At 42.9% G+C, this 14,883-nt stretch overlaps 1 long non-coding RNA gene across 1 annotated transcript; it reads right to left on the reverse strand.

Annotated features, from left to right (window-relative positions):
• Window positions 1-900: 900 nt before the first annotated feature.
• LOC142600725 (uncharacterized) lies at window positions 901-5,154 on the reverse strand. Its single transcript, XR_012834287.1, has 2 exons — window positions 4,859-5,154; window positions 901-1,656 (listed from the first exon to the last, which is right to left on the reverse strand). It is a non-coding gene; the product is annotated as an uncharacterized LOC142600725 (long non-coding RNA).
• Window positions 5,155-14,883: the final 9,729 nt, after the last annotated feature.

Genomic DNA, 14,883 nt, shown 5'->3' on the forward strand with positions numbered 1-14,883 from the left:
ACTTTCACAGGCCTACCATGGACCCCCAGAACCCCCTCTTCCCTGTACATTCGCAGCCGTTACAAGACCATGGGAGTCCACCATTGACACATGGTATAAAACTTGGCTTTGGCCATTCTGGATCCCTTAGGGAATCTCTCTTGTCTTTTTCTGATCATATAAATGGAGTGGATCATCTCATGCCCCAAAAACAGCTCTTTCAAGCTGCTCCAGCTAATCCCCAAACCCCACAATTCAGTATCACCTAAAGCTGGGGACACAGCTGGGTACCAGCAGACAACTCCAAGTGATTATTGCCAGGAGGCAGAGGTAAGGTTGCATTAGCATGGACCTTGATTCCTCACTCTGGTATTCAGAGATCAGAGTGTTACTGAACTGCACATCCTGAAAGAGTGTGAGACATTACAGAGCAATTTTGACAATGTGTTAAGACATTTTTGTGCAGTGAAACCAGCATGATTATTGAGCTAATGACCAAGCTTTTTCAATCACAAGCTCACCCACCTCCCCCTCACCCTTCTGTGTGCAATCCTCTCTTCCCTCATGTGACCATCCCATTCAGAAAAACTGAGACACTTAATCTCTCAAGAGTCTTCAATGCACTGCTGGCCCTGTTTTTCTGGTTTAAGAGCTTATGCTCTTATGGTGTTCTTGTTTGCTGTAAATTTAGTCATAAGCCTAACAAGCTTGTATTTTACCTATGCAAATTATTCTGTAGAGTACAAAATACATACATTTTTTCTATAAAGAGAAATACAATTGCATTTGAAACTGATGTTGAATATCAGGAAATAACATCCTGCAAAGACAGTAGCTACTTTCAGTTTTGACCTGCAACTGTGCTTCTAAGTGTTGCAAAAGAGACAATGTGAAACCTGAACAGACATGGAGAAATGGGAGTAGTTTTAATGGATACCTTTATTATTCAATTTGTGAAACTGTAATGTCCTTGTGCTCACAACTTGTAAAAGGGTGTCTAATTTTCACAAGAAACACCTAATACTGTGCTTTTTATCAGAAAAATGAAAGCCCCTAAAAGTTGCATTTTCACACTCAGTAAACAAAGAACAAGACTGTGCAGAAAAGACAGAAGTTCAAGTATTACAATAATACAGAGTGTAGGACATGTATGACTGTGTATAACAGACAAGGCAAATATATGTAAAAGAAAAGGAATGACTGTTTAAATTAAAAATTAACATTTTACTTCAAGCACTAACAGCAAGATAACCCATAAGGGAAGAAAATCTTCCCTTCCCAGCACACCTAAGTGTCAGGGAAGGTGTGCAGCTCCAGTAGATGTGAACACAAGCTTAGCGCTAAAAGAACGTTGCCTTGGAAAAGAACCCTTCTTGCCTCCTTTTATCAATAGTATAAAGTTATTTTACAGGTGTACCTGACAAGGTCATTCAATATATTTTATTACTAAACTACATCGACCTACATGAGGTAAATAAAGTTATCTACTGCTGATACAAAGTTATCTTATCCTTTATGAGGCAACAAATATATACTTTTGAAATCTAAGGTGGCATTTTGACTTCTGCCCATAGTGAGCTCCAGTTTATATTTTACTTCTGAGCCTTCTCATCTCTGATGTCTTCCATTCATCTCCAGTTCTGTCAGGCCTTGAGAGATGGTCACCAGCAACTGGAACTGAAGTGAGGTTAGGTAAGGCCGAACACAGCATGATGACAATCTTGCCTGCTCCATTTCGCACACATTTAATTGCGCAAATATGAAAGCCTGGGACTTCCTTATTATGTTTGCCCCATTTTTCTTGGTAATAAATCAAATTAAGATGTCATTTTAATATGTATTAAATATCTTGGTGTGTACCTCCTGCTGTGGTTGCTGCAAGTCCTAAACAAATGTAGGAATGCATCATTACATCTACGTGGGATGTGGCGAACACACGAGATGAAGTTCACAGGGTACATTGATAAAGAAAAAAAACAGGAGAAACTAAATGAAAGTAGAAATTTGGCACAGCAACTTTCTACAGAAGGACACACCAGAGACAAGATGCTGAGAACATATAGACAAGTAATGGCTCCACTGGAAGGACTGATTAGTCTGGGCATTAGATCTAAAAACCAGACAGCACTGGCTCAGCTGTTCAGGATAGACAACTGCTGGCTCAACTGCTCTAGGAGCTGCATGCCCTTCACTGCCTAGGTTTTTCACTTAAGATTTCACAGTCACTGGAGATCTAGCCATAATATTACACACCGGGGAAATTCCTCTATGCTAGCACAAATATATCTTCTTTAAAATTCAGTTGTTTTGTGAATCATATTCACTTATCAAATCTGAAACCTGTGCACTGCACTGACCTTCATACATTCAATGGTCCCCAGGTTTAGACATTTTATGGACAGTTAATGTAACAAGAATATAAGTCTAAATATATTGGGATGAGATGAAAACTACACTTTCCAATGTAATTCTTCTTTCCCTGACTTTCAACATGGAATGGAATGGAATGGAATGGAATGGAATGGAATGGAATGGAATGGAATGGAATAGAACAGAACTATTTCAGTTGGAAGGGACCTGCAACAATCATCTAGTCCAACTGCCTGACCACTTCAGGGCTGACCAAAAGCTAAAGCATGTTATGAAGGACATTGTCCAAATGCCTCTCAAATACTGACAGGCTTGGGGCATCAACCACCTCTCTAGTGAAACACATCAACCAGCTGCTTGGTGGTGAAACACTGAAATGTTTTTCTTTTGCAAGAAATGTGATTAATTTGTGGCTTTCTGTGACTCCACCCAGTGTATGCTGTTAAAAGATAGGTGCATGTAATTTCCAGCACCCCTTAATGACCATCACCTCTTCAAACAATCACTATATCTGAGTGTATTTAAATTTTTAACAGTTCAATTTTCCACATGGCAAAGCAAGTTTGCCAAATATGAAGGAGGTTTACAGGCAAGTACATGAAATAAAACCCAGTGGGTTTCCTTTCCTATCACATCTGAACACTGCAATGGTAGGATAAGTCTCTGAAAGATGAAGAAACAAAGGTCTATTTCTCTAAAAAAAAAAAAAAAAAAAAAAGGCAAGCCACTGGGTGAATTGTTCTTGAGCACTTTGCCTCCTATCCAAATTTCATTCACTTTTTCTTACATGAGAAACAGTCATAAAGAAGTGAGTTACAACAGAAACAGAGACAACAAACATTAGGAAATTGTGGAGACAGACCTAAATATTTGAATGTTCAGCAAGATGTAGGAAGAGTAGCTAAGTCAGCCATTCCTTGTATGGGTTTGGGAGGAATTCTGCCTGTGGCCAAGGTACTCCAATAATGTGTTAGAGGTGCTCTGCATTTCATAGTAACCTTTTAGTACGTTACAGTGGGTAACTTAATGGTTGGCATCATTCAGACCAGCACCCCCCAAGTGCCAAGGAAAAGAAGTGAAGGAGGACTGGTACTAGTAAAATCTTGCTGCTACCCCTCTTCTCCTCCCCACTAGCTTCTGTTCAGGCCCATGCAGCAGAAGGCTGCAGTCCTGACCTGTGTAAGTCAGGCTGACGAACCACGTTCCTATATGCTTTATTATCCCAGCTTTGATTGCTGTTGTTTCCCCTCCTCGCAGAGGCTTCTTTGAGGGGGCAGCAGGCATGTGCGTCAGAGGTCCTCCTGTCCCTGTTTTCCAGACCTAACAGAAGGAATGAAGAAAGAAGCAGATCCTGTGGGTCATTAACAATGCATTCTCCGTTCTTATATCCCTGATGCTTCTGGCTTTGCTGTACTGGGAACTGATCTGCCGCCAGCCTCTCAATAAGATGAGAGGAAATGGCCTCAAGTTGCATCAGGGGAGGTTTAGATTGGATATTGGGAGAAATTTCTTCACTGAAAGTGGTCAAGCATTGGAACAGGCTGCCCAGAGAGGTGCTGGAGTCACCATTCCTGGAGGTGTTCAAAAAAACATGTAGATGTGGCACTTCAGGACATGGTTTAGTAGGCATGGTGGTGTTGGGTCGACGGTTGAACTTCATGATCTTAGAGGTCTTTTCCAACCTTAACGATTCTATGATTCTATGATAATCTCCTACACAATTCACTGTCCTAAATATTCAAGTGTCTGGGCAACCTCCTCTGGGGAAATCTTTCCTTACATTTCTGAGGTCAATGGGGAATGACTGAGACATAGATAACCATTTTAGCAATGGGACTGGCAAGTAAAGGATTGATTTTTAAGATTTAAAGAAGTAAAATTAAAAAAAGTTGAAAAGGATAGTAAGGGGGAAAAGAATAAAACAGTGGTCAACTTGCTGAGTAGGAGGGAGTGTTGAGTTTTGGGAGCGCTGAAGGTAGTGATGCACAAAAATGGAGTGGTGAGAAGAGCTGAGAATCTGTCCTTAAAAAGGTAAGTATGAGATACAGCCAGATGTTGAAGAGGTGATGCTTGTGAGACTGCTAGCATTACAACATGTAGTAAATATGGACTGGCCTAAGGATCCTGGACTAAGGATCTCCGAACTGTTTCACTGGAAGTAGGTAGGATTCTCCTAAAGGAGGAAGGACTGTGATCTGTTTCTGATACCAGAAGAGCTGAGGAAGGCATGACACCACCAAAGGAAAGGCTGCGGGGAACACGAGGCAGGACAGGAATTGTGGATGATGTAAGCCTTAAACATCACAGATGGGGAAAAAGAGGTACCAGCCCTGGCAACAGGGAGAAGCAGACCTGGTTGTAATATGGCCTGTAACGCTGAACCCCAGCACTGTGAAACCAGGGAGTGGAAACCAGCTCACATGTAAGCATCCAGGTACTTTTCCCACTTGTCATCACAGGGGCACAGCTCAGCTCTAGGCTCAGAGAAAACATTTCAGGACTCGGTTACCTATCGCTTTATCAGGTGTCATGGCTCAACTGCCGTCACTGACACATGGACGTACATCTGCCCTCAGGTACGTGACTGAGCTTCGCGCTGAGACCGAACCGCGGACGCCAGGGCTTCCCGCTCGCTCCGGCGCAACCAGCAGGTGACATTTTGCGGCACAAGAGGCCCCAACACCTCACGCAGCCTTCGCAGAGGCGCCCCGGACGCTGCCGAGCCTCCCGGCGCGCAGGCCAGCCGCCCGAGGGGGCTGCGAGCAGGGGACGGCGGCGGCCGCCATGCCCGCCCTCGGCCCGCCAGACGCCCTACGAAATCACTCGCGCCTCGCTCCGCACGGGCCGCGTCCTGGCTCCCCACGGCCCCCCGCCGGCACTACATTTCCCAGCAGCCCCGGGAGCGGGAACGGCGCCGTGGCCGCCGCGGGGGCTGCCGGGAGAGCCGTTAGCGGGGGCGTGCCACAACGGCCGCCCGTGAGGGGCAGCGGCGGGGCGAGGCGGTTTGTGTTTCCCGGTGCCGGTGGGCACCTGCAGCTGCCAGTAAAACTCGGCTGCTGGCGGATAACGTAAATGCTCATTGCGAAAGGGATTAAGTGCGGGTTGAGACGGGACGGTGCGCGACAACAGGGCGCGACAGAAGTTCAGCCCCGTTTCTCCGCCTCCGGGTTTTCCGGAGCATCAACGGCTTGATGCACCGTAGGAAGGAAGGGAGTTGTTTCTTTGGTTTTGGGTTTGGTTTGGGTTTGGTTTTTTGTTCTTTTTTTTTTTGTAGGTGCAAACCTAAAGGGGAAAGCCTAAAAAAAGCAAGACCACTTACTCAGTCCCCATTCCTACTGGGACCAGTAACGGTAGCGCCAGTCAGTACACAGGAGGTTTTCAGCTGGCTCCCAGGTTGTTACATGGCAGAAGCAGCTCCTTCCTTTTGAGGGCTGTGGCACTTCAGAAATCGATTTTAAAAATCATTTATTAAATTTATGATCTCTGTAATCACTTCATGGACATCCTGGAGAGGAACGGCTGTTAGAGGATTGCCATGCCGATGGGCTGTTACTGCCTTTATGGGCGTTTCTTCCAAATACAAAGTTCAGGCCCTGGGAGGCAGGCGCTGTGGCTCTGCACCGCTCCACAGGGACTTGCAGCAGACCCTTGCCCTCTTCTTACAGGACCTGAGATTAGCATACACATCAGGCATCTTTTTGTTTCTCGTGGCAGACCAGGAACGTGAGGCTGGTAGCTGGGCCATCTCTGGCAATACCTTCCTGACCACTGTTTGCTCACCCAATGTTATACCAAACACGAAAAGACAGTCTATCAAATCACCATAAACAAGCAAAACAAAACTGTACCCGCAAGTATTTGGGAGTGCTAAATGCAGACAACATGAAAATAAGAACTGAATCTTCAAAGCTAAGGTTTGGGTTTGGTTGCTTCTAACTGCAAACCTTTGGGACAACACGGCAGAAGCTGGCCTGTGGATTTTCTTTCCTCAGAAAGTTAGTAGGTCACTTTTTCTTCAAAAAGTTTGGGTGACGTATCGATTAAAATAAAAAGGAAAAAAAAAAGGATGGGGTGGAGGTCTCTGTTGAACGTGATGGGAAGATTTTTCCCACCTTCCTTACTGATCTTCCCTTAATATATTTTGCAATCTCAGTTTGCAGATGCCTAGAAATTTTCCAGTGAAGCTGTGTGTCCCCATATGGCAGATTTAAGCCCAGTGAGAAGAGGTTTACTGTTTTAGTTACTGTTGTCATTATGTTATGCATGATCCATGGATCAGTTTAAAATGCAGTAGATGATAGGCTAATACACATTGTTTTCCAATTCAGTGTTACCATCAATAATTAATCAGTTCCCCTAATTGCACAGTATAAGTATTATGTGCCTGTACTCTAATGCCTACAAAGGCAGGTAAGTCAGATAAAACCCTGAGACTTTAATTGTACATGGGTGACACAGTAATATGGACAAACTGAAAACATGCACTTTACATACAAAAGGTCTTTTTTAGGGGAAATTCACACAAGATTATCCAGAGATCAAAAGGCAGAAAAGCAACATTTCCATAGTTATACAGGTTGCTCTATTTATCCATCGGGACCATTAAACACAAAACTATTTTCTGGGCTTCAGAAGTCCCTGAAATGAACATGTCTGTACGCACTGGGTTCTGTAAAGAACTATGTCACAGCCAGTATAGGTACCAGAATCAGTCGTGTCGGATCAGCTATGTAATCTAGCTTTCTGAAACGAAACGCTTCATTCCTTAAACTGCTGCTCTGAAAAATAAGAACATTCTCCACAATCACTTCTTCATTCATACATAACTTAGGTGACTGTTGAATCTCTGAAAAGGGGCTTCTAGTAGGCAATTACTAGAAACACTGGTTAATAAGTGCACTTTTATGTATAGGTATTTGTTTTATAAACAACTTGCATAAGGGATTACAATTTGCTGCAGGAAAATCAGTCTGATTTGCAGGAAAGGGCAATTCCTTTTTTTCCATTTATAACTTGAGGATGATGTTCTCTTGTTATGACCTACTTATTTATTATGAGAAACTGAATAATCATTCCTTCATCCATGCCATTAGAGATTTTATACTCCTCTATCACACCCCTCCCCTCTCAACTCTCTTCCAAGCTGTTGAAATGTCTCTTAAGCAAAAGCTATTGCATACTGTAACCAGCCTGCTCACTCATCTGCATAGCTTTCAAGTTCTACTAGATCCTTTCTGAGATGGGGCAAAGATGCAGGGGAATTAGTCTTCACCCAGCATTCAAGATGTGGGTGAACTATGGATTAAGGCATGGTGTGATTACTGCTTTCTATTTCCTTATCCATTTCTTCCCTGAAAAACTATTCCTTCATTGCACATGTTACTCTGACATTCTTCCTAATGCTCTCTGAGCTCTTTCTCTACTTCAGAGACTGTTGATTTAGGTTTAAAAAGCAAGCGATTGTCAACCTGACAGTTTCTGAAATAAAGTCCAGTCTAAAAGCAGGTTCAGTGGTCATGTTTTGTCCCAGCATAATTTTCAGGGAATGGGAAGAAGGCTGGGGAAAATAATGTTAGTGGAACTATCCTTCAACTACATGAAGTTAAATGGGCAGCAGTGGAGCTTTTTAAAAATGGTTTTGTTTGGCTTTGAGCTATGGAATTAACACATTATAGATTTCAAGTCTAGTACAGAAAAATATTTCAGAAATTAAATGACCACTATGAAATACAGCCATTTTAGAAAATATAAGGAACCCACTTCATATTCAAGTAAATGAGAAATGCCACAGTGAGTGCTAAGATCATAACCTGCATTCAAAAGTAACCAAAACAAAAGGGGAAAAAAATTCTGCCTCTGTAATACAGAGCTGATTTCATAGGATTCTCTGTGGGTAAGGTTTCACACTTAGCAAGGTGATGTCTAAAAAAAAAAAAAAAAAATCACAAAAGTCCAAATCTCCTGTGGCTATTCAAAGTCAGCTGTGGAAAAAAGTTTTAACTGAGCACTGTTTTATTAGGTTTTCTAGTATAAAACACAATGAAAGATAAATGGCTACAAAAGCATTGATAAGTTTTTTCCATAGGGTTAGCTGAGACTAAAGATCTCCTGGGCAGGTTTCCTTTCTTCACAAACTCTGTTGGTGCAGATGTATTTTAGCAAGTGAGATTGTTTTATCATACCGCTTTGTGTTGCTGTAGTATCACGTGCAACAGCCCTGTGTCACCTAACAACATGATGCTCAGTTTCACACATGAAAAGCCAGGTATAGGCATTAAAATCAGAGCTGAAGTGTGACAACAGTGAATTTTCAAAATATGAATCTTATACATAATATACAAAGATAAAACAGTTTATTGTAGGAAAAATGTATTAATAAATGCAGTTTATAAATTTGAAATGCATTTCAAACAAATGTAGGCAAATTGATGTAACAAAATCATCGAAGTGTAAATATGGTAATTAATATACACCAAAATGTAGTACAATGTACAAAAGGGTTGGGAAATGTGTCTAAAAGAGCTGGACAGGATTTTTTCCCCTGCTTTTATATTTCAAATGTCTTTTTCCTTATTCTCTCCAACTTTCTAACCCACAGAGCACTACATAGGCCAATAGCCTCATTAGTACCCAAGACCTCAAAGTCCTGAATACAAATCAGCTCCCCGGTTTTGATCAGAACTTTACATCACGAAATCAGCGACTTGCACTGCATGTAGCATCACGTGTACTATGCAGCATAAGCCTGTGCCACCGAGGCACATCCAGAACCACCTGGTGGAAATCGGGCCTGTACACCCTTATCTACTTTTGGGGAGCTGTTCAACTTAAATAAACTATTAAGTGGACCATAGAAATGCAAATCTGTAGATGCGGGAGAGTGACATTTAAGTTTGAACCAAGACTATTTCCCATGTAAAACAAGACAAAAAGCAACAGATTTTGAAAAGGAAAAAGAGAAATGAAGATTAGGTCTGGCACAGAATCATTCTTTCTTTGTTTCCCTCTCCCCCTATCATTTCTCTCCACATGCAGCCCCTACCTACCTGCAAGGCTGCCCTGACTTTCCATTAGGGCACAGATCTGCAAGCCCAGAGGAGATACTCATCACGGGCTCACCTGCAGTCTTCCCTTCAGTGCACAGAGGTTTAACTTAGTTCTTTGGTTTGTTGTACCCTGCTATTTCCATCCCACATTCTCCTCCAGTCCCTGCTTATTCCCATATTAGAACACACTCTCCCACCCACTGCTTTCACATACACTCAATTAATTAAAACCTTGCTAACTTTTCATTCTCTTAGCTGGCTGTCAGCCCTGCTGCCTCATTTCCCAAACATCACTACAGACTTCGGATCTCTTTTGCTAGTTTTGCTTCCCTACTGTGTCTCTAATTTTTCCTTGTCAGAAACCTTGCATTACTCTTTATTAGGAAGAAATTTTTCGAAGTCCTAAATGGTAGGAAGCTGCCTCACTCTGTTTACTATTCAGTGAGTATTATATTAGTATGAATTACCTTTCTTTTTTCCAACTTCTCCCTTTAAATCCATCCTGACAGCCTGTACACATCTGTATTGTAAATGTTTTAGCCCAAACTCTCCAAGTAACCACTCATGTATATATTTTTTTCATGGAGAAAGGAGATAAATCTCATGGGCCACTTCCTCCTGCAGTACAGGCAGGTTCTCTTAAAAGCAGAGATACTATGAGGAATATATACCACAGGCACATAGGAGAGCATGCAAAAGCAGCGAGCAAAGAGCTACATAGCAGCAATCTCTGCAGCTGACTATGGCAGGCTACCGATTATCTGTGTTCGTTGTGCATCAAAGCCTGTGCGTTTGCAAATAAAATGCTAGTGGAGGGATTGGAAAACACGACACTGCTAGATAAGGCCTGGATTTGTAACACCACTTGGAAACAAACTTAATATTTGAGCATGTGCTTTAACACTTGTGTATCACACTAGAATTACTTGCACCTTTTCTTTCACTTGTCTCGCTGTTCTGAACAAAGCGGGTCAGCTCTGGAGGCAAATGAGAGCTCAGGTGATGCTGCTTTCTTACCCAAGCCAGCCCTCAGCTGTCACTCCCACCTAGTTTGTGCCAAAGCATGTCTGGGATCAATAGACTGAACATTTCTGTGCCCAGAGGGGACCAGAGTGTGCCAATTCCATCCCCACTGCAGGGAGTTCAATAAAATTCAGCACCCTTGGCAAATATGGTTTCAAAGAGGTGCTGCTGCCATCCATTTTTATACTGCTGGGCAAGGGTAGGCATCAGCAAGGCCAGATACCTGTGCTGTACCCGCTTGTTCAGCACGACTTGAAGATCTGCAGATCTGATAAAGAAATTGTAACCAGGTATTTGACATGTCCTCTCAGGAGATGGAAAATGTGGTTTTAGGTCTTTCACACCATCACAACCATACTATAACAGAGATTGGCACACATTTCCATGACTGAGGGGTATACACACCACTTTTACCATCAGCAAACCTGTTACTCATAAGAGCTGATGTAGCCACCTACATCCACAAGGAATAATTGGACCTTGGTATTAGAGGCCTAATGTCACAGGCATTGCTGTTCAGGTAAGGAACATAATTTCAGACACACCCCTGCCTATAATGCTACCTGTTGCCAAGGTTAGAGGCTTCTGCCCATGCCACACTTTCACATCCCATGGCAGCTCTGATTAAGTTAGCCTGGTTTTGCAGGCTTTCACTCCTCTTCCCACACAATCCTCTGCACTATGTGCGCATACGGTAAATTTGATTACAGAGCCAGCCCGGGTGAAAAAGCAAAACCCAAATATTTTCTTGCAGGGTTTTACTCATCACTTTGATGAGGTTCACCACACTGCAGTAAAATGCTCAGGGAATGAAAGACAAAGTGTCAGGTCCTGACACAAACCATCACACTGTACACACGGTACCTTAACAGGCTGTGAACTCTGGGATCTGAGCATCCAGTGGCTAAGTCACGATGACAGTGCTGGCGTGGTCCTCTTCCAATGAGGATTTGTCCCTTTCTTAATTTGATTTGCAAGGGATAGAGGTGTGCTATTCAGTGCGCCAAGCTGCTGGTTGTATTTGCTGTGTAGGTAGTAAATACCTTGAACAGAAGATGTTAGTACAGCACATCTCACCTCCCCACCCTCACTAAACAGGACTTCGCACTCTTCCTAGACGTAGCGAATGGGGCACCAGCGCATAGTAGTTTGTCACTTCTACAATTCCTGTATTTTCAATCTGACCGAGGGAACTAGAATTCAATAAACTTCTGTCAGAGGGTAAATATGACTGAAAGGACACGTATATGGTAAATGAAAATTCAGTATGCAACTCAGTTTTCCACATTCAGGATGATGATCCTTTCTTTTTGACTGGAATCTCCTTTGGCCCAGCTGGTTTTCTTCTGCTGGAGTACAAAGAAAAAGTCAATTTTGAAGAATTCTGGCTAAGTGGTGTTTGCCCTACTTCCTTCATAAGCAACACGAGAGACATTTGATTTCTACTAGCAAGGCACCAGTTTCCAATCTAAGACCAAATCCTCCCTGGGTAGGTGCAATATGTGACCAAAGACAATTCGTGTATGCTGCGATGATGTCCCTGCAATTGCTTAAACAGCTGCCACTGCCCCTGGAAATTTATTAGGATTCTACAAGTTTCACCGTAGATATATAGAATGAATCACAGTATATAGGCACCAGTGGTATCGCTTGTACTTCCTTTTCTACTTTTTACCAGTTAAAAGAAAGCAGAAAGATCAGACTGTTTACAAGCATATTACACTATTCCGCTTCAGCAGCTGAAGTAGGTGGGGGGTAATTAATGCTTTAATATAAAAATATTTATCATATTTTGAGTGCTCTGATAGAAACAATAAAAAAAATGAGAGTGCTTTTTAGAGAATGTGGCTCCAACAGCAAGCCAGGCTGTTGGTTTTTTATTATTCTAAAGTGCAGATGAGTATCCTAGTCACTGTGCAGCTGCATTTATCCAGCTTAGACCAACCTTTACTCTCTATTTGCTTTATCCTCATTTGTTGTGACACATCCATCACCAAGATTAAATGGTGAAGTCAGGTCAGTGTAATCAAGAATCTACTACAGATGCACATGAAGCATAAATAGCAATTTAGTGTGCTACTGGTTACGCTATTCCACCAGAGGTGCCAATACCTACCTGACAACAAATGCCAAGAGCTTTCTGGAAATTAAGGTAGACCAAAATACAGTACAGCCCTTGGTAAAAAATGGCTACAGACTAGCAGTACAGTTAGGTAGCACAAGTTCTACAGACAAGTAAAAGTGAGAGCACTTAAAAAGTTCCTCAGACTTGTCCTTATGACTTGAATGACCTTGGGTTCCTTTGAAAACATCCAGCACGATGTTACACAAAACACACAAACACCACCAGTCCCAGTTCTGCACTCCAGGGATTTTGCCAGCACTCACATACTGGTCCAAAAGTAATGTGTGGCAAGAGGGAGACATCATCATCTAATACAAATCAGGGTAGTTCCATTTCTGAACTTGAATCAAGAGTAACAATCCCATTTGGGTCTTCCCTGACTGCAGACTGTGGAAGACACTGACTTGACAGTTTTAAAAAGGGTATCTTTACTTTAAGGCTAATTTTAGTCTCATCATACAGACAAGTAAGGCATTTAGTGAGTGTTATTTCAGTAAGTTTCATTCAGTGAGTTTATTACTTGCAGGAAATCTTTGTACAAGGTGGGGAAAAGAGCCAGGTCTCCCACCTTCTAGCCTCCAACTCTGATCATAAGGTCAGTCTCAATGTTAAATGTTATTAATTTCCAAGTATTACTACAAAGCACATATTTTATTTAAACCTTTTTGAAAATTAAATGAATGGGTGGAGGTTTTTTACATTTCTTTAAGCAAGCCACTGCAATCAATACAATCCACAAAAAGAAAGCAGCAGCCAACCCGAAATATCATCAGTGTCACTGCTTGGGTATCATCAGCCTCCTGGATTTTCTGTATTAATACAGGAATACACTAACTCCCACTAAAATATTCTAATCCAGCAGTTAATTTCTCTCTGTGAATAGCTCTTGAGGGCGCAGTAGTCTAGAAGGAATCTAGACCCTGACCCAAAGCTGTGTACCTGAAAGAAAAGACCTTTTGACCTCTTTCAACAACACTTTAAATAGAATGTGCAGAGGAAGCAAGAAAAGTATTTATTTAAACAGCACAGCACCTTTCAAAGCCCTGCTCTTTTTTACTATGGGCAGCCATTTGTTCCAAAGCAGGCAAGTCAAGCAACCTGCTCCCTCGCCAGAATGTATCACAAGTGTTCTCTCCATCCTTTCTCCTTGAAACTGTTTGTGCGCAGGGAGTTTTCAAAATTTCCTTGGAAATCACTGAATCAAACGGCAGATTTTTAAAGCTGCCTAAAGAAGCTTACATTATGAATTGCTGTTTCATATTCTTTATTATGCAGCATATAAAATCTAGTGTTTCATAAGCCAGTGTTTGCTTACTGCATCAGATGAAAATAACATACAGAAAGTTGTGTCCTCTCACTTCTGCAGAAGTGTTAACAGCAACACAAACACAGCAACCCGGAAAGGAGGCATATTAAGGATCTCGGTGCCAAGGAAATACCTTCAATCACATTTTTTCTGGTGGTACTAAGCATCCTCTCCTCATATGGACATTCTTTGAAGTTGTTAATATTTACTGCTCTTCAATATCAGAGTTCTGCTGCCCAATGATGAGCTTAAGGTAAAAAACACCCTCCAAAGCAATGCTGGTCTAAGGGAAGAAAGTATCGATAGCAGTAAATACAGAGCACTGTGCTCTGTTCTCACATTTTCATTTCTGTCCTGTATCCCGACTATTGCTAGAGCACATTTTTCAAGCTCAAGTCTCGTTCATTCTCTTGGAAAGACAGCAGCCTGGAGGACCACGTTCACCCGGTGAGACCCTTTCCAGGCAGCACGGCTCCAGGCGGGGCTGGGCCCTACAGACCAGGCAATCCCCTCACATCCCAGCCTGCCCTCAGGTGCGGGTCTCTTTACACGCAGCGACAACCACCTCAAAGCGTGGTGACTTCTTCACACGGGCTTCCCTAAATCCCACACATCCTGAAGCCCAACACTGCCCAAAAGGTTTCTCCAAACTTCCTCCGAAGCCGAAACCGGCGCCCTGCCCTCCCCTCCCTCGGTACCACCCTCCAGCAGCCCCACGTTTCCCTGCTCCCCCCGCAGCCCACCTCGGCCCTATAACACACATCTACTCCAGCCGCACGAAATCCACCTTCTCCCGGTTGATCACCTCTCCAACAGACGTTACTTCTTCCCTCACAAAAATCAAAAGTACACAATAAATACCGCTTTTTTAAAAAAGCGAACTAGGCCGGGGGGAGTGGAGGAGAGGAGGAAGGGGGAGCTGCCCCAAGAGCTCTCGCCCCACAAGCTGCTCCGTCCTTAGAACCCTTCGCCCGGCCTCAGCGAGGAGCAGAGAGTCCGGAGCACCCTCACCGGCTCCCCGGACCGCTGATGTC

This window comes from Balearica regulorum, chromosome 2 (assembly GCF_011004875.1).
Source record: "Balearica regulorum gibbericeps isolate bBalReg1 chromosome 2, bBalReg1.pri, whole genome shotgun sequence".
Classification (NCBI taxonomy): Eukaryota; Metazoa; Chordata; class Aves; order Gruiformes; family Gruidae; genus Balearica; species Balearica regulorum.